Source organism: Capsicum annuum, chromosome 8, assembly GCF_002878395.1.
Source record: "Capsicum annuum cultivar UCD-10X-F1 chromosome 8, UCD10Xv1.1, whole genome shotgun sequence".
Taxonomy (NCBI): domain Eukaryota; kingdom Viridiplantae; phylum Streptophyta; class Magnoliopsida; order Solanales; family Solanaceae; genus Capsicum; species Capsicum annuum.
In genome coordinates this window covers 130,624,553-130,643,332 of record NC_061118.1, presented here as the reverse complement: position 1 = coordinate 130,643,332, position 18,780 = coordinate 130,624,553, and the positions used below count along the sequence as shown (strand labels likewise).

The following is an 18,780-nucleotide window of genomic DNA, read 5'->3' as shown; positions in this document are numbered from 1 at the left end:
CAGGGCTACACATATATCTCTCCTATCAAGCCTCAGTCATACCCCACATCTCTTAATTTTCCAACCTCTAAATTAGTAAGGTGATCTAAGACAATGTAATGAAATGAAATGAATGCTCAAACACAATATCACAAACAAGGTTCTTTAACAACAATACAATACAAAAGTAACTACGAATACTGTATCAAACCAAACCAAGGAATATAATACAATGCGATGGAGTGATGATGATGAATGGTGAAAGTTATCGCATGACTTTTTATATACATCCATCGAGTTCGCAACTACCAAAAAGGACCTATGGGGGGTTCGCAACCCATTTACTGTATCTCATACCTCAATCTCAATCTCAACTCTCCTCTCCAGCTCATGTTCATGAAGAGGATTTTCATAAAAATGTCTCATTTTCTTTCAAAAATAGTATTTTTCAGTGGTACCAATGTCTCATGAATATGCATGTGTGATATGAGGATGTAATGCTCATAACCAATTAGTATGAAGGTCAAAATTCATTCAATACATGTATAAGTAAGCTCAAAATCAACTTAATGTATCAATAATTCATGTTTTCAATTCTCACTTGGCACCACCAGAATAAGTAGTCATGTAGTCATTAATAATATCATTTTCTACCCCTCACTCGGCATCGCTATAGTGATAATGCAATTAAATGCTTATATAAGGCCTTCTATGTCAAGTCAAACCCCCACTCGAGCGACACCATAATAGACAAGTCATTCTAATGCGCAGATAAAGCCTATAATGATAAGTTATGCCCCACTTAAGCGACATAATAATAAATAAGATATTTAATGTATAAACATGACTAGTAACATCAAGTCAAGCCCCCATCCTGATATCACAATAATATAGCCTTTTAAATCAACAGGCAATATGCATATAAATCCCTATTCGGACACATAATCAAAAATAGTTACTCAAGTCTATAAATATATTCATATAAGCCCCTCATGGGCAACCAGAAAAAAACAACAATCCTTACTATAATAAATAACAGAACTACACAAATCTCGTTTGGTCCATACATTAGTTAATATAAGACTGCTTATACTTTAAGTGTTTACTAAACTTCAACCCTTCCATAACAAGGTAAAAATAACCTAAATATCATCTAAAAAGTAACCAAGTTTGATACAAACTCATAATATAGGTAATCCCAACCAACTATTCAAGAACACCATGTTATCCATTTACAATGCATCCTAAAGGTATTTACAAGTAGCAGCACTATTTAGAATAGCCATTTATCTAAATACAATTCATCAAAGACTCTGGTATCCATAGAGATGCTCGTCATATCAACTAAGTGGGACCCTCAATCCTAAATGAAATGCAAAAAGACATACAAACAAGCATACAACATAAACACTTTGAAATAAATCAAGGTACATCTCAACTTGCCTTAAGTGAAGATCCGCAAATCCAAACACCATCCAAAGTTTCAATCGTAAGCTTTACTCCCTTGAACTAATACCAAATGCATCTAATCTACTGAAAAATGACATCTACAAGTCAAAAGAACGCTAATGATACCCATATTAACCTTATATAAAATGAGTCCAAAGCGGGTTCAAAAAATAAGTCCAAAAATGAAAAGAGTAATACCAAATTTTTTATTTAAGAATAATATTATCCATATAAAGAGGATTCTATAGTTGAAAGCCCACACAAAAATTGAGTAGGAATCAGGCCTTGAATCGAACAAAAACTCATTTATTAATTTACTAGGCGAAACCCTAAACACATGTTTAGAATTGCGAATGTGAGGTGTTTTCGAAGATTAAATCTTTGGGTAATGATGGAATAAGGATCTAGGAACTCACCTATGGAAGAAAGCATGAAAACTTCTTTGAAATCACCTTAATTCTCTCTCCAAAAGTCCAAAAATGGAGAAAATACGATTTGGGGATGAAATAGGCATTTTAATCTGTCCAGGTCATTGACCTTCGCAATTGCGGGCCCTTGGTCGCAATTGGGAGGTTGCCCGATTCGAACCTTTGCAAACGCGGTCCTCTAGCCGCGAATGCGAAGAAGTAATGGCACTACCTTTTATGAATGTAAGCCTATGGATACGAACGCGAATGTATGGACAATGGAGCTCCGTAAACATGAGCCTAAGACCGCGAAAGCAAAGATGAAAGGAGCATTCACTAGATGGCAACTGAAAACCAGTAATGGCAAACCTCAAAACTCTTTAAACGGACCCTCGGGATTCTTTAGGAACCCTACAAAACTAAATAAATAATGCTAGTAGGCTAATTTCAACATTTTAGACTCAATGACAATGTTAGATTAAAAAAATATTATTTTAACAAAATTAACCACTAGGACTTTTTTTTTTACTATTTTTTAAATAAAGGGTCGAAATGAGATATAAAGGTCCCAAAATTGAACTAACCCTGCTACTAACCCAAATTCAACATTTTGGATGTATTGGTGCAGTCCAAATTGTCATCCAATACTCGGATTAAGAAATGTTTATCGAAGTCAACTATTGGTTCTTAAAGCCTCAAAATAACTCTCCCAAAACCTTCCTGAAGACCTTGGGAGTTGTGCCAACTATCCCCACACCCAGATGAAATATGTTGAAACTATGGGAAAGGTAGAATGGTCAAAATACAGTAATTTCTAAATTTCACTACGAGGGTCATTATAGTATCCACCACTAAAATTTACGTTCATCCTCGAATGTAAAAGTAAGAAAATGTCAAAATAGGTTTAGGATATAAAATACCCTCGAGAAACATCAAACAAGCACTCCAACATGGAGTCACAATCATAGAACTACCAGTCTCACCATAGAACTACCAGTCTCACCATAGAACCAGAAATATATCACATAAGGACTCACCAGGTCATATCACAAGTCTTTAAGGCTAAAACATCAGTGAAGTCAAATTTGTATATTTGTAAGCTTCCTCTAAACCCAAAAACTAAGTCGAACACAATAGAAGGCATACATTTACTTGGCTAAACTAAATCTAACCAAGACACCACAAGACAATGGCTACGACCACAAGATGTAAAATCATCCTCAGATCCACCAAAGGCCAAGGAACCCATAAATCACCTATCCACTCTTCAAAATACTAAATAAAACCTCCTAAGTCCGATACTATCACTATCAAGCCAAACCACACAACAACCTTAGGTTACAACTACTAGGTCAAAAATCGGTATCAAAGCTACACAAAACCATAAATGCCACAATTCGCACACTAGGTCACCACCTAATATCCAAAACCTATAATTCAACCCTTTCGAGGCAACTGAGGCTCACCATAACACTATAAATCATAGGCATGAAATCTCTAAATGACATCAAAAACTCAAACTACTCATTAAATAATATGTCCAGTCCTTAATACGCAAAAGCCATCAAACAACCCGAAGGTCTCATTTACCTGGAAGAACAAGGAATCTTTCCAATCATGCACACATAAGAAACCAATCATAACAGGGAACAAACAACCAGCAAAAGAAGTACAATAATCACTATATCTTACTGACGAACGCCCAAATCACATGTCAAACTCAGAAAAATCATTGATAAACTCTACATAAGCTACTGGTAAACCACACTACCAGGGATACTAATTTACAACTCAAACCCACAACTAAACTTGGAATTTATCAAAACTCTATATAAACAGGTTTCTTAACCTTTTCTTAATTTTTCTTCCAACATTTTCTTTAATACAAGAACTATGACATAGTAGCACATTGTCTAAAATCAAAAATCATGAGCAGAATATTCCATTAGGACACTTAGCGATAGAAGTAATATTTGCTACAAGTAAGTTGTTCTTTCCATTTGAAACTCTTCCCTAACCAAAGCAAGAATCCCTTAAGCTGAAATCCTTCAAACCTAACAAATGTGTCTTAATACCATTAAATATTACCATGCAAAAAAGCTAGTCACTAAGGAAGTAATCAATACTAAAGGCATGAATGCCTGAAAATCTTCCCTTATCCAACTAAAATCTTTCAAAGGCGATCCCTCCAGTTAGTTGTACCAAGTTTGACCCACCACAAGATCTTTTTGCATAATCTAGCAAGCACCAGTCATCATCTCATAAAGTCGATATCATCAATACGACATTAACTTATACCATCGATACATAAAAGAGACCTCCCTAAAATAACTAACTTATGCACACATACTGTCAATAACACCTACAGGAAATTCTACACAAGCCTTTCTGTTGTAATTTTCTTTACTCACAGCTCGTTAGACCAATAATCAAAATGTTTTCTCAACCCTAACTAACCAACGACTCTCTAGAGAACCTCTGGATCACCTTCAATAATCTGAATGTACCAAAACCCACCGCCGATCCACCACTAGTCTATAATATAACCATAAAAAAGCCACACCCAAATACACCAAATCCATCAAACTCAAAAAATCAAGCGTAATCTTGCTATGCACTCTAAATGAGTCATAATATAAGATTGATACACCCGATCCACCACTAAGGAATCATCTATGAGACATCAATATCAATAGACCCGACAAAATTCATGTCACATTAAAACCCAATGCCAAAAAAATAAACACATAGAAAAATGCAAAACCATAATTAGATGCTACCAAAACAACTTAAAAAGCGTGTTAAAATCATACCTGTGGGTACTGTACCAAAAGTTTTAGCCTTGAGTCTATCCCATGGAACATGATACTGATACCTGCCATCTCTCAGAGCAACTAATGAAACATCTCTTTGGCTAAGCTATAGGAAATTTTTCTTATAGTGACCGAGACCTTCACATTGAAAACAAATTAAAGAAGTTGGAGCCCACTAAACCAAACTTGAAGAACCAATAGACCAACCTAATCTAACCCTCTTCAAGCATAACCACAAAAATCCTGACCTTCATCATGCATAACACTATATTATTAAATCCCTGGGCCCTATGGCCTATAGGCCTCTCATATATCCAGACAAACTCCTCTAAGAACACTCAAACAAACTATTCCCATAAAAGAGAAGGTGACCCAACTGGTATACCCTCTTCAAAGGTCCTCTACCACTATCTAGCTGCCCTAAAGAACTAAAAAAAGTGATGTATACTCTATTAGAATCCATCAAACCCAACTTATGCAACCTCTCACAGAAACCAAGTAAGAATATATAAGTATCAAACCTAGGATCTCCATCGAACCGAGGAGGATCTATCCTCATGAACTCTATATATCTAATTAGTCCTTCTATGGAAATAAAGGGTAAAGTCACTGGAGGTGGAGAAATCTATGATAATACCTCACCAATACTAGAGGAACCAGTAGCAATCACATGTGAATTTGAAGTCTGAAGCCCTTAAGTAGCACGCCAAACCAAAATAGGATCCACCATTTGAAAGAAACCCAACACTCAAACCAGAAAATCCTCAATCATAAGTATGATTATAGGTGGTGTCTGTACTGGACTCAACCCTTTTAATACTCTAGACTTACTGCTACTAGCAGCCTTAAAACCAAAAGAGACAACTCTAAACTGACCTCTAAGTGGTTTGGTCATCCCAATTTGACCTCCATTCCAACCCATACCTTTTCATGCACCAAAGGCATGGGCTCTAAATCTCTATGCATGGAAGAATATGCACTCACCATTTGTGAGAGAGTGAATGAGAAGTTTTTGAGTTATATAAAGCTCCAAACATCTAAGAATAGAGTAAAGAAATAATAATCTCCTAAAGTCCTGTAGTCTCTCAAAGATAGATAATGAACGTCTCTACACCAATTCGTAAGACTCTACTAGACTCGGCTTGTACTAATGAGATTAATAAACCTGGGCGCTAATACCAATTTTTCATGATCCAAAATAGACAAGTGATGGCACTTGTCAAACCTCATCGGACAAGTAAGCCTAACCCATCCAACATAATTCAGTTAAGAAAGAGGAAATAAAAAAAATGAGAATTAATAATCCTAATGTGAACATCTATATGTGTATATATATATATAATTACGAAACATGAGTCTCAAAGATACATCTCAGGTCTAGTTGTCATCAGTACGCGCCTTTAATACATATTTAACAAATAATAATCATTTAAAATAACTTAGATGTAAAATAAAACATAAGACATAAATAGAGAAATCTGAGATGTTTCAAAGTCCATCAGTCACTACCTCGATCTCCACAACTTCAACTCCAATAGAATACCATCTACCATCTATCAATTGAACCAATAGTTGCACGGGGTACATAAAAAATAAGAAAAAGAAAAGAAAGATCAAAGGTAAGTACGAAACCATAAATACTCAACAAGCATCGTTGATAACCGATCCTAATCCAAAATAATGGCGAGAACCACCACCTTAACTACCAAAGGTTCCCCAATAATCTATATCCCAAAATTATATCTCTTTAGACTATCAGGATAAACCAACACAATGGTTAACAGATTCACCAAAAATAGGATAGGCACACTAACCTAGGTAAGTCAACACTATTCATTTCATGATTAATCTATAAGAGAAGTTATTTATGAAGAAGACTCATTAATAAGATACACCAGGATTAGTCAATTATAATCAACCAAGTAATATGGGATTAAAACACGGAGAGAGTGCACATAGATACAAGTGTATCTCATACTACCAATAGGGCTACACATTTATCTCTCCTATCAACGTCAACCATACCGCACATCTCTTAATTTTCCAACCTCCAAATCAGTAGAAGGTGATATAAGACAATGTAATGAAATGAAATAAATGCTTAAACATAAGGTAAGAATAACCTAACTATCCTATAAAAATAACCAAGTTTGATAAAATATCATAATAGAGGTAATTCCTATCAATTATTCAAGAACACTTAGTTATCCATTTACAATCTATTCTAGAGATACTTACAAGTAGCAAAACTAACTAAAATAGACATTTATATAAATACAATCCACCAAAGACTCTGGTACCCAAAATTTGATGTGCCAAAATTACAACTCTCTTACGAGAGAGTAAGTGGTCGCTGTCAAATATAGAACCTAACTGGGTTGGGTGTTGAATCCCGTAGGGAATATCGTGTTCATTAAGTATTGTGATTGTTATTAGACTGTTGATCTAAGGCTCCAAAATAAAAAAGGGGTTTGGAAATGTTAACAGTGTTCTTTTGTATTTGTGTTACACAAAAGTCCAGCTACTGAGAGTGAATGTAGATGTAATTCCAATAAGAATGAATTAACTAGAGTTATGCTCACCAAGATGTTCAAACAATTAGGGTTGTGAGTTTGTGTTCGAATTCTAACTTATGTATCCAATTTGCAAGAATTATTGAATTCTAAAGATTACCCACGTATTTCTCAACCTAATGAGTATTTCACCCTTTACTTCTCTCGAACTTAAAGGATTCATGCATTATTCAATAAAACTCTCATGAGGGTTGATCTTGTTAAGGCATTAATTCGTTATCCCAAAGGGTAAACTTATGGAGTTCATGTGAATCACTTCTTTTCTCAACATCTATTTTCTTGTCAGACAAGTGGAGTCTATGGGCTCACTTATCAAGTTTGCAACCAAGAGATGTCATTAAAATGAAGAAAGATTCATGCAATTTCGATAGATATTAGAAAAGAAACCCATTCACAACCCCCAAAGTAGTTCTCTACATCAAGGCTCCCATAACCTTAGTTATGGGAGTTTAGCTACTCATCTTCATGTCAGAAATCAAAGCTATATTGATGTGCATAAATAACTTCAGAAGAGTACTTACAAAAGTCACAATATTGTTCTTCTCAATCTTAGATGGAAAATATGAAACCTAATAATCACGTCTCAATCTGTAGGTTCAAATCTCAATGAAAAGTAGTACAAAGCTCTCAATAGAGGAGAAAGTATGAAACTGAAGACAAAGATATGGAATAAATCCTAATACTTGGTATTTATATCATTCCAAAACTAGGTTTTTTAAAAATTTAAACTCAAACTCTCCGCATTTTGGTGGACGGGTCAAGTGACGATCCATCGCAAGTTCGACTTTCCATCGCTGAACCATCGCTGGGTGTCCAGTGACTCCATGTTCTTCTTCTGGGAGACGGGTAGTGTGACGCCCATCGCAAGGTCGACGGTCCATCGCCTGGACCGTCGCAGGACTTCCAGTGATGATGCCTTCTGTAATATGGCTACGGTTTACACCGACGGTTGATCACAGGGCCAGCGGTCCGTCGCTTGGACCGTCGCAGTACATCCAGAGTCTATGCCTTATGCTTTTTGTTGATGTTTTAGACTAACGGATTGTCGCAAGGTCGACGGTTCATCGCTGCTCAATTTTACCTTTGTTTTGCTCAGATTGCCCAAGTTATCCTTCACACTCAGTCCTTATCCTGAAAACACTAAAATATCATGTTAAATACAACCATGGTTGCTTGAAAACACACAATTACCCTAATGAAAAGGCCTAAAATATTTCGTCAAAAGCCGAAACATCAGGTACCCATAAAGATGCTCTCCATATTACCTAAGAGGGACACCTAATCCTAAACGAAAGCAAAAATGCCTACAGAAAAGCATACAATACAAAAATACTTTGGAAAAAGTCAAGGTACATCTCAACTTGACTTAAGTGAAGATTAGCAATTCCAAACACCATCCAAAGCCTCAATTAGAAGCTTGAATACCTTTAATCAACACCAAATACATCTAATCTACTAAAAATAATACCTACAAGTCAAAAAAGCTAATAATACCCATACTGACCCTATTTAAAATAGATCCAAAAATAGATTTGAAAAATGAGTCCAAACGAAAGGGGTAAAACCAGAGGTTTTATTTAAGAATAATTTTTCCATATCAATAGGAGTCTACAGTTGAAAACCTACACAAAATCAAATAGAAATCGAACCTTGAATCAAAGAAAAACTCATATAACAATTTATCGAGCAAAACCTCCCATGTTTAAAATCACATATTTGAAGTTGTTTAGTATGAAATCATTAGAGAATGATGGAATAAAGATCTAGGATCTCAACCATGGAATAAATCATGAAAATACCTTTGAAATTAACTTAATCTGAGCTCTAGAAGTCTAAAAATTGAGAAAATATAATTTGGAGCCAAAATGGGAATTTTTAATTTATCCATGTCATTGGCTATGCGAACATAGGCCCTTTGTTGTGATTATGAGGTTTATCGATCTGTACCTTCAGAACACAGGCCTCTGGCTATAAATGCAAAGAAGCAACGACATAATCCTTTATGAACACAAGCCTCTGACCACGAATGCAAAGGTAGGGACAATAGAGCTCCGCGAGCGTCAGCCTAAGGCTGCAAGTGCAAAGAGGAAAGGATCATGCACCAGATGATAGTTGAAAAACAATAAAGGCACAAGTCAAATATCTCCAAACGGACTCTCGAGATTTGTTTGGGACCTCATAAAATTAAAGTAATAATGCTACAAAACTAATTTTGATATTTTGGACTCAATGAAAATGTCATATTTTTAAAAAAGTATCATTTTTAAAAAAATTAACCCTCGAGACTCTCTTTAATATTTTCTAAATGAATAATCAAAATGAGATATAAGGGTCTCAAAACTAAACCAACCTCGCTGCTAACCCAAATTCGACATTTAAAATTTACTGGTGCAGTCCACTTGCCATTCGACAATCAGATCAAGAAATGTTGACCAAAAATTAACTATTGGCTCTTAAAGCCTCAAAATAACCTCAAACCTTCTCGAAGGTCTTGGGCACCATGCCAACCATCTCCATATCCCAACATCAACTTGTAGCAACTACGGGGATAATTAGAATGGTCAAAATACAAAAATTTTTAAATTTCATTGCGAGGGTCATTATATGACTGAAGTCGTGGACTTGTGCATTTACCACATATCAACTATGCAATTAATCAATCCAAATAGTTTGTCCTGACCCATCAATTTCTTTCAGACAGACATAAAATCATGAAGAGCTCCAAACACCATTTCTCTTCTGCTTCATCTCCTTGTTAGATGAGTAGATGGTGAGCTTTCCTGTCCATTAATGATGGATAAGGACCTCTATCCAACATCCTTCTCAAGTTGGGGATGAGTGAGTAAACCCCTAACTTGTAAAGACCTCTATCCAATATCCCCCCTCAAGTTGGTGTTGAGTGAGTGAACCCCTAACTTGTTCAGTATAGAGCAATGAGAGACTCCGGAGAGGGGCTAGGTAAATATATCAACAAGCTAAAGTTCCAATGCAACAAATGACAAACAGATAATGCTAGATAGAAACTGTTGTCTTACAAAATGATAGCTCAGATCCACATATTTCGTCCTTTCATGAAAGACAAGGTTGTAAGTGATATGGATAATTATTTTTCTATCAGAGTGAACTTAAACTGAAAGCATTGGTGAGATGGACAGATCCTCAAGAAAATGAACTAACTAGGTAATTTTCAAATAATTTTTTCCATAATTTGCCTCATAGATATGTATTCTACTTCAGCGGATGATAGAGAAATTTAAACCTATTTCTTTGACTTCTATGAAATGGGAGCTCCTCTTAAAGTAATGAAATACCCATTAATTAATTTGTATGTTTCTCTATAGAAGTCCCAATCTACATCATAAAAGCAGAAAGGTTAAGAGATAGGACAAAAGAGAGGAAAATCCCCTGTCAGAGATCAGACTTGAGGTACCATAAAATGTAGAGAGCTACTAAAAAATGTGAAAAACTGGATCATTGCATATGCTGACTGAGACTAAAAACTGTAAAATATAAGTCCAGCCTTGTATGGATAAGATAGTTGAGCTTTACCATAAGATATTTATAAACTGTAGGGTCATACAATAATGAGCTATTATCTACTTGTATCTTTGAGTATAAATCAAGAGTAGAGCGATAGTAGGCCTGGAGCAATGAGTATGGATTAAGTGTAAAAGAGACAATAGATCTAGAACAATCAAATTCTTATAAGAGACCATGGGTAAACTTTCTCTGATTAATGAAGAGTCCTTATTTTTCCCTGATAATTCCTATCCATAGAAAGAAGTTGATGTTTCTCAAGTTCCTTACTTTGAACTCAGTGTTGAAGTTGTGATATCATTGATTTCTACTAGATTATCTCCTATAAGTAAACTATCATTTACATAGACAACAAGTATAGAGATATAACACCTTCCATTCTTTTCTGATTGTAACAATGAGTAAACATCTGATAGTGATCATTTTGACAATTGGAGAAAATATCTCTGTGTACTTTATCCTTTCTTTCTAAATATCCCCTTTCACCACTAATCTGGTCTATAACTTTCAACGGTTTACTGGGGGATAACTCTGCCACATCTCAGGTATGATTCAGCTGTAGATCCTCAATTCTCACTTCTATGACTTTTCTTCACTCATAATGACTTAACGCTTCAACAAAATTATTAGGTTTTGTGATATTTGATAAAGACTGAATTATCTGTTGATTAGGAATAGATAATGGTACAAAAGAAACAATGGTGGATTCAATGGAATGAACAAAATTAGAATAAACTAAGAAAGGTTGCTCCCCGAGAATCTCTTCCTAGTTCCACGACATTGTCAAACCCGATTTTTCTAACGTTTAAGGCAAATCTTCTTTCAATCATAGATAAGAGTCTTTTAGAATAGAAAAATCATTGCTCTTTATTTTCAAAAACTCATGCTAAAATCATCTATTATGATTAAGAAATAATTATAATCATTGTAAGTAGATGTGTTAAGAGGACATCTTGTATTAATATGTACTAGATCAAAAAATATTTGAGATTTAATGCTACTAATAGAAAAAGACAGCCTACTTTACCTTACTTGAGGACATATAGAACAAACACATTTTAAATTGGAGGGGAACTAGATGAAAGAAAAAAATTTCCTTACTGCAATAGGCTAATATCCTAATCTGACACGCCATATGTTTATATTAGAAATAGTATTTGCCGAAACATGAACCGAAACACATGAAAAAGTAGAACTATGAATAAAAATAAAATTTGGCACATTATTGGAATAATTTCCATCTTGAATAGAAAACACCTAACTAAGCAACATTAGAATTTCTTATTATTGAAAATAAGATAGCACTCTTAGCAGACTTTGGCTCTATTTTAGTACTTGAGCAGATATAGATCGTATCTTACTTCACAAAAACTCATGTCTTATTTATTAAAAGATCCTGCAAGTCACATTCAGTTGGAATAAATAAAACATTACATTAGATTGAATGCATAACTTGTATACAAATAATAAGTTGTACTTAAATTCTGATATATGAAGAACATTATACAAAGTAAGATTAGAAAGGATAGAGATACTTTCTATGTGAGTCTCATCGATCCCAAAGTAATTTGGTTAACTAATGCTCAAGGCACAAGAAAAGAAGTCAAAGATGTAAATGATGTGGCCTTTAGTTTATGGACCTTTAGGTTATTGGCTATGTATATATATAGCCTACTTTTGTTTTAGTTAGTTTTTCATGCTTTTCAGATTATATTGTAAACCTTAGCCTTTCTTTCTTTCAATAAAGTTCTATTAACATGGTATCAGAGCTAGTTTGATCCATGTCCTTTGATTTGTTGGTTGAAGATTTTGTAGCAGGCACCTACTGCGCGGATCGAACTCCGCGGTGAGTTTGCTGGGGGGTACGGGGGGCGGCGCGCCCCCGTCCGGGGTTCGGGGCGGAGCCCCGAATTTTGAGGTGCTGCTGTATTCGTTTGCTGTCTGGTATTGTTCGTCTTTCGTTCTTTTGCTTGCTGCCATTGTTGTTCGTTCGGAATTGTTCAACCTAGGGTTTTGCATCTTTTTGTTTTTTTGAATTGTTTGTGTGTTGCTGTGTTTACAATGACTGGAAAGGATGATTCTCTCCAGTCCATTAGTACTCAATTAGATGGTAAGAACTATGCCTATTGGAGTTATGTCATGAAGAATTTTCTTCGTGGGAAGAATATGTGGGGTTATATCACTGGAGTAAAACTAAGACCTATCGATGATAAAACTGAAAATTTTGATTTGTTGGTGGACTTATGGGAAACTAATAACTCCAAGATTATCACTTGAATCAACAATTCTGTAACTCAGTCAATTGGTATGCAATTGGCTAAGTATGACACAGCAAAGGAGGTCTGGGATCATTTGGAAAGACTGTACACTCAGTCTAATTTTGCTAAGCAGTACCAGTTGGAGTATGATATCCGTGCTCTTCAACAGCATGATCTCAGTATTCAAGATTTTTATGCTGCCATGTCGGATTTGTGGGATCAATTGGCACTTACTGAATCTGCAGAGTTAAAAGGTTTTGGGCCGTACATTGCTAGACGGGAAGAGCAACGCTTGGTTCAGTTTTTGATGGCACTACGTTCTGACTTTGAGGGCCTACGTGGAACAATCCTTCATCGATCTCCCCTCCCTACTGTTGATTCTGTGGTTCATGAACTGATTGCAGAGGAGACTCGTATCAAGTCTCAAGTGGATAAAGGGTCTAAAGTAACTACTACTCCTGTCGTGTTTGCTGCTTCAACTGATCAGTCTAGGCCACCACGTACTCAGACTCGACAATCTCCTAACGTTGCATTTGATGAGTGTGCATTCTGCAAACAGAAAAATCATTGGAAGGCTCAGTGTCCGTTGTTACTTAACAAGGTCAAACAGCCTCAATCTGGGCAGCAACAGAAATATGGGCAGCAAAAGTCTCCGTCACGCTCCTCTGGTGCTCCTCCATGGTCATCTCGTCCTCCACAGTTCGCTGCTGCTGCACCATCTGTAGATGTTGAGTCTGTTAGCACTATGCCACCTTCTGCGTTGGATCCCCAGGTTTTCGAACAGTTCAGACAGTTCTTCGTTTCTAATCCTACGGCCATGTCAGCATCTATGTCTCATTCGGGTTCAGTTTCTTCTAGTACCTCAGGTATTCCTTCCTCCTTGTGGATATTGGATTCTGGTGCGTCTCATCACATGTCCCCTCATTTGTCATCGTTTGGTTCTTTGTCACCCATTTCACCAATCTCTGTTATGTCCGCGAGTGCTGTACCTATGTCAGTCGAGGGTGTTGGTTCTGTTACTACCCCTCACATTGTCCTCTCTGATGTTTATTACATTCCCAAACTTGCTTTAAATCTTGTTTCGGTCAGTCAGTTGTGTAAGGCTGGTAATTGGGTGTTTTTTTCTGATTCTGTTTGTGTTATACAGGACCAACACACTCAGAGGGTGATTGGGACCGGCCATAGGTTGGGGGAACTCTATGTCTTGGAGAATCTCAAATTGTCTGCAGTTGCTGCCTCTAGCATAGATTTATCTTCTTTTCGTTTGAGTCCTTTGTCTTCTCAGTTTTATCTTTGGCATTCCAGATTAGGACATGTGTCAGTTTCACGTTTACGTTTTTTGGTCTCTAGTGGTGCTTTGGGTCATGTGAACACTAGTGATATTTCAGATTGTAGTGGTTGTAAACTGGCAAAATTTTCTGCCTTACCGTTTAATAAAAGTGTGTCTTATTCTGTTGCTCCTTTTGATATTATTCATTCTGATATATGGGGACCAGCGCCAGTATCCACTAAGGGTGGATCGACCTATTATGTTTCGTTTATAGATGACTATACTCGTTATACCTGGGTGTATCTTATGAAACGCAGATCTGATTTCTTTGGCATTTACAACAACTTTAGAGCCCTTGTTAAAACACAACATTCGGCTGTGATAAAGTGTTTCAGGTGTGACTTAGGGGGTGAATATACCTCTAATGACTTCACTCAGTTACTTGCCTCTGATGGTACCATACACCAGTCATCGTGTACCGACACTCCTGAGCAGAACGGTCTGGCAGAAAGAAAACATCGTCATATTGTTGAGACAGCACGCTCTTTACTTTTGTCTGCAGAGGTTCCTAGTATTTTTTGGGGAGAAGCAGTCCTAACTGCTGTATATGTGATTAATCGTATTCCTACTGCATTGACTTCAGGGATGTCTCCGTTTGAGAAACTATATGGTCACCCGCCGAATTATTCTGCATTACGAGTTTTTGGATGTACTTGCTTTGTTCTTCGTCCTCATGTTGAACGAAATAAGTTAGGGTCAAAATCAGCTATATGTGTGTTTTTGGGGTATGGTATTGGACAAAAAGGATATCGTTGCTATGATCCTGTAAGTCAGAAATTATATGTTTCACGACATGTCACTTTTTTGGAACATATTCCTTTTTATTCCATTCCAGCTAAAACCCATGATGTGACAAAGTCAGATATTCGGCTTATTGATCCCTTTGGGATTGACATAGAGGTTCCAGTTCCGGATCCATCCATGCCTTCTGGTGTGCCACCTGATAGTGCTTCAGCCTCGCCTGTGCCTGAGTCTGCTCCTTCAACTGTTGAGACTGGAGACCCACCACCTCTGAGGAGGTCTACTCGACCTTGTAAGTCCACCAAACTGCCAGACTTTTCCTATTCTACATATTCAGCCTCATTTGCTTCCTTTATTGCAAACATACATCATTTGTCTGAACCTGAGTCGTATAGAGAGGCTGTGTCTGATCCTCTTTGGCAGAATGCTATGGCTGAGGAACTTGCTGCTCTTCATCATACACATACATGGGATTTGGTTACTCTCCCACCTGGTAAGCATGCGATTGGTTGTCGATGGGTGTATAAGATAAAAACAAAATCTGATGGGTCTGTTGAGCGATACAAGGCAAGACTTGTGGCAAAAGGGTACTCACAACAATATGGTATGGATTATGAGGAGACTTTTTCCCCCGTAGCAAAGATGACGACTGTTCGCACTATGATTGCTGTTGCATCCGTTCGACAGTGGAAGATATTTCAGATGGATGTCAAGAATGCTTTTCTGAATGGTGATCTCCACGAGGAAGTTTATATGACTCCTCCCCCAGGTATTGACCACCAGCCAGGTGAAGTTTGTCGGCTTCGAAAAGCTTTATACGGTCTCAAACAAGCCCCTCGTGCTTGGTTTGAGAAATTCTCCACTGTTATTACTTCCCTTGGATTTGTCCCGAGTAACCATGATTCAGCATTGTTTGTTAGATGTACAAGTGCAGGGCGAATTCTATTGTCCTTATATGTAGATGATATGATTATTACTGGTGATGATCATAGTGGTATTGAGTTATTGAAGCATGATTTGGCTCATCGATTTGCAATGAAGGACTTGGGCTTGCTGCGTTATTTTCTGGGTATTGAGGTGGCTCAGTCTAAGAAAGGGTATCTTCTTTCTCAGACTAAGTATATATCTGACTTGTTTACACGGGCGCGTCTTTCTGACAACAGGACTGTAGATACTCCCCTTGAAACCAATGCACGTTACTCTCCTAGTGATGGTGTTCCATTATCAGATCCGAGTCTTTATCGGACTATTGTGGGTAGTTTGGTTTATCTTACGGTTACTCGTCCAGATATAGCACATGCAGTTCATGTTGTTAGCCAGTTTGTTACTGCTCCTACTTCTGTTCACTGGGGAGCTGTACTTCGTATTCTAAGGTATCTTCGTGGCACTCAGTTTCAGAATCTCTTGTTTCCCTCGACGTCATCTCTCGAGTTGCGAGCCTATAGTGATGCTGATTGGGATGGAGATCGCAATGATCGTAAATCCACCACTGGTTTTTGTGTGTTTCTTGGAGACTCTTTAATCTCGTGGAAGAGCAAGAAACAAGATGTTGTCTCTAGATCTTCCACGGAGGTTGAGTATCGTGCTATGGCTGTGACTACATGTGAGATTATTTGGTTACGTTGGCTTCTTGCAGATATGGGGGTTCACATTTCTATGCCTACTCCCCTGCATTGTGATAACAAAAGTGCGGTACAAATTGCAAAGAATTCTGTCTTCCATGAGCGTACGAAGCACATTGAGATTGATTGTCACTTCACCCGTCATCATTTACAGCTCGGGACCATATCGCTTCCTTTTGTTCCATCGTCTTTGCAGATTGCTGACCTTTTTACGAAGGCTCAGTCGGCGTCTCGATTTCGTTTTTTGTGTGACAAACTCTCAATGCTTATTGCTGTTGCATTGTGAGTTTGAGGGGGGATGTTAGCCCATATGTTATATGTTATTGGGCCTTTAGTTTATGGACCTTTAGGTTATTGGCTATGTATATATATAGCCTACTTTTGTTTTAGTTAGTTTTTCATGCTTTTCAGATTATATTGTAAACCTTAGCCTTTCTTTCTTTCAATAAAGTTCTATTAACAGAATTGAAATACTCACGTTCTAAAGCACCTAAATCAATGCCAGGTACTAGAGTTATAAATTGAGAAGCAAGTACTTGAATATTTTAGAATTGTACCTACCACATTAGCATTTACTGTTGTTCCTGAGTTTCTTGCATGATTTATCTTCAGATCTCTCTCTACTTACTGCACCTGATCAACATATTATTTCTTGCTTAAATGTTGGCTAAATATTTTTTTTCATATTTGCCCATGTGTGTCCTTATATTCTTCTTCTGTCATCAATGTATTACCTTTAACTGAACTTCGAACCTCTTTGTTTTTGTAAACTCAAAATCATTTGGGAACCTTATGAGTTGTAGCAATCATCGTCGACATACCCTATTTTTCTATAATATGTGAAACTTATTATTGAGTTGAACTTTGTATTCCTTGACTTGAATTTCTAAGGTGAATTTCTGAACTTTTGATTCCCAGATGCACCAAAATTTTGAGGTGTAGAACCTCTTCTGTTCATATGATTTCCAAGTTTATAGGTTCCTCTTCCCTGTCCTGTCATTATGAAGGATGTAGAATCAGTTGGAATAAATGCATTCACATATTCTTCGCTTTGATATTCAATCTTGTGATCTAATTGGGATCGTAATTGAAAAAAGAGATACGAATGGAGAGGAATAATCAATCAATGAAAGAACATAAAATAATTCTATTTCAATAGAGGTACAAGAAATGGTTGAGGGCAATAAATTAGGTTAAGTAGTTGAATTTTGTGAGTTGTTCCAACCACTGCTGAATGTGATTTCAAGAGCCAAATGAGAATGAATTTCACATAGAAGAATCAAGATCAGACTACCTAATGGAATATTTAACCGATTCATTCCTGATCGACCGAATTGGTACGAAAGTTGTAACATGAAAAAAATCACAGAAAATATGACTTATTTGAATAACCCAGTGACCTACCTATTGTATAAGTAAGATCTAATCCTATAATAGCAAAGAGTAGGCAATATCAATAATTGGCAGGGTATTCATCGCTAAGATGCTTACCCTAGCCTGTACATAAATATAATTGAGGCCTATAAGGAATTGAATTGGTCTTTGGTCCTCCAAAGTCTTAGTCAACTTCTACTTTCCCTCACATAACATACACATGTGCAATATATGATTAAATTAAGTAACTCCACTCATCCCATAATTGTCTGAGTTTTGTGAAATACCATGCAATATCATTATTATTCTGAACTAAACCTAATAATTTCTTATACAGGTGGTAGATCTTAGAATCATTAGATCTCCCAACCCCATGTTCCAGGTTGTCCCACAGTTCTTTGGCTGTCTTAGTGTAGATTACATTGGCTTCTATATCCTTCAATAATGAATTCAGTATTCAGGATATTACCATGTCATTGCAACAACTCCACTGCTCATATTTGTTGCAGTGATATTTAGAGCTTTGTACGTGCAATTGATGAAACCAAGTTTAGTTTTGGTAGAAAGCATTATGTGGATAGACCTTCTCCATCCCTAAAGACTTTTTTCGTCAAATTTTTTTATCCAGATTCATACCTGGTGGATCAGATACGCTGAGATGACACAGATGATTGGCATTATAACATTGTTGTTTTTT

At 36.7% G+C, this 18,780-nt stretch overlaps 1 long non-coding RNA gene across 1 annotated transcript; it reads right to left on the bottom strand.

Annotated features, from left to right (window-relative positions):
• Positions 1-7,696: 7,696 nt before the first annotated feature.
• Positions 7,697-17,751, bottom strand: LOC107856057. Its single transcript, XR_001670468.2, has 3 exons — positions 17,271-17,751; positions 9,169-9,292; positions 7,697-8,352 (listed from the first exon to the last, which is right to left on the bottom strand). It is a non-coding gene; the product is annotated as an uncharacterized LOC107856057 (long non-coding RNA).
• Between the last annotated feature and the right edge of the window lie 1,029 nt (positions 17,752-18,780).